Here is a 2,500-nt window from a genome sequence, read left to right on the forward strand (position 1 = left end):
GGTCCAGAAGCAGGAACGGCACTGCACCGGGACTGGGCGAGGCTCGCCGCCGTAAAAAGCGGTGCGGCCGAGCCCGGACCAGCGTCGGGACCTTCCTGTGGAAAGCCACAGCTGTGCATTTTCCGTGGGCTTCGCGCCTGAGGTTCTTGCTTCGGCCGGCAGAAAACAGCCAACTCAGAACTGGCACGGACCGGGGGAATCCGACTGTCTAATTAAAACAAAGCATTGCGAGGGCCGTTGATCGGTGCTGACGCAATGTGATTTCTGCCCAGTGCTCTGAATGTCAAAGTGAAGAAATTCAAAAAAGCGCGGGTAAACGGCGGGAGTAACTATGACTCTCTTGTCATAGTTCTTGTCAAAAGGGCTGAAGGCATCGATGTTGATGTTCACGGATGTGAACGAGCTGAAACTATTGCAGAATTGATGGAACCCGAGAGCCCTGAGGGTAATGACCCTAAAGGCCAGGACGGTATTCATGCCACAGTACTGCCAATGGTTATTGAGCCAACGGCCACGGCTTGTACGTGGGTTGAACGCACTGAAGGCACATTATGCTATGCTCATATGGCCCCCTCTGCTTCCCCAGCTCCCCTTGGTGGTAGGTCGGTGAAGGCGCGCGCTTCAGCCGACAGCCATGGGGTGTCAGCCTGGGTAATGACAGGGGCAAGGCCTAAGGACAGGCGGGTTATTAACTCCCTACCTGACCAAGCGTCTGTTGATGCTGCGGAGGAGCCAAGTTCAAACGTGGCTTCATACGCTGATTCAGGGGAGCCAGTTCTTGGTGCAACCCCTGCGGTCCCCTCCGGTCAACCAGCTCCCCTTGGCGCTGATGCGGCGAATGCGCGCGATTCTGCTGACAGTGTCCATGTGGGGTCAGTCTGGATGTCTACGGGGGTAGGACCTAGGGTCAGGAGGAAGTTCGTACTTCCACCCGACTTACGTTCGTCCGATGACGAGGACGAGGGAGGTGAACCTGTGTTCTGCGGGTCGCCCCCCGGAGAAATCACTCAAAGGAGCAGCATGCCAAAGCGTTCGGGCAACAAGCCCACAGAGGAAGGTTCTGAGAACGGAGCAGCTACCGGCTGTTCCGAAAATGCCGCCCCGGCTGACGCGAATATGACAGGCCACATATCAACCATGACAACGACATTCCAATGTCCAGAATGTACTGCAACCTTTGGAAGCAAGATTGGCCTGAGCCAGCATCGCCGGCATCGGCATTTTGAAGAATACAACGAAGATGTGAATCTGGCCAGACTCAAGCCCAGATGGAAAAAGGAGGAGGAGTACCTGATGGCAACTAAGGAGGTTGAATTAAGATCCCAGAAGGTCCGGGACATCAATGCACAGCTACTAAGAGCGTTTCCGCACCGCACGCTGCACAGCATTAAATCGCACAGAAGGCAGGAAGGTTACAAGAGGCTGGTGGAAGACCTACAGAACAGACTCTACCCAAGAAGCACTCAGGAGGTGCTAGCCGACATTGGGGAGCAAGCTGTTGAGGACGCCTCCCTGGTCATCCCCGAGGTAAATCACCGTGAGGTGATTGAGGCTGAGCTAAGAGGTCTAACAACAAAACCTCCGCCAAGAGCGTACCAAGCATACAAGCTATGGGAGCTTGCAAAGAGATTCCTCGACAGGGAGGATATAACGATAGCTCTTAATGCCTACCTAAGGGAGGTGTTCGCTTCGGACTTGCGTCCGCATGGTCGCCAACCTCTTCCACCTGTTCAAGAAAGTCGCAGGAAGAAAAAGAAGCGGGAATACGCCTTGACACAACAACTCTTCAGACGGAACAGGACACAGTGTGCAAGACAGATTCTGGATGGAGAGGCGGACTCCAAGGTGGAGGATCCCCAAGCTTTTCTAGAAGAATGGAGAGAGATCATGGAGAAAGTGGTGCCTTCATCAGTGTCTCCTGCTATCGAACGCCCGCACAAGGTTATCGATCCTGTGTTCCTTATCACAGAAATGGACATTAAGGCGGCAATGCCCTCATCAAGCTCGGCAGCCGGACCTGATGGCTTTGCGGCGAGGGAACTGCGGAAGGTTCCGCCAGTAATACTCCAGGTTCTACTTAACTTGCTCCTGCTGCTGAAGCGACTTCCACTCTTTCTCACCCAAGCACGAACGATCTTCATTCCCAAAGTTCCTGGTGCTTCAACAGCCTCGCAACACCGCCCAATCTCAATATCTCATGTGCTCCTTAGACTGCTTCATAAGATATATTTCCGAAGGCTGCTTGCTGACCTCGATTTGGACCTGCAGCAGAGGGCATTTTTGCCAGTGGATGGGTGTGCTGAAAACATTCTTCTCCTTGCGACAATCATTGATGAAGCGCGCAAGTCACTGCGACCCTTGTCTCTGGCCTCGCTTGACATTGCGAAGGCTTTCGATAGGGTTGTTTTACCGGCAATCTTGAGAGCCTTACGCAGAAAAGGGATCTCTGAAGACTTTATCTCGTACATTGAAGACTTTTACCAAAATGCGGTAACAGTGC

General features: G+C 53.4%; 1 pseudogene; it reads left to right on the top strand.

Annotated features, from left to right (window-relative positions):
* LOC142791069 (large subunit ribosomal RNA) overlaps window positions 1–2,500 on the top strand; it is a 7,911-nt pseudogene that overhangs the window by 2,379 nt on the left and 3,032 nt on the right.

Source organism: Rhipicephalus microplus, unplaced genomic scaffold, assembly GCF_043290135.1.
Source record: "Rhipicephalus microplus isolate Deutch F79 unplaced genomic scaffold, USDA_Rmic scaffold_137, whole genome shotgun sequence".
Taxonomy (NCBI): Eukaryota; Metazoa; Arthropoda; class Arachnida; order Ixodida; family Ixodidae; genus Rhipicephalus; species Rhipicephalus microplus.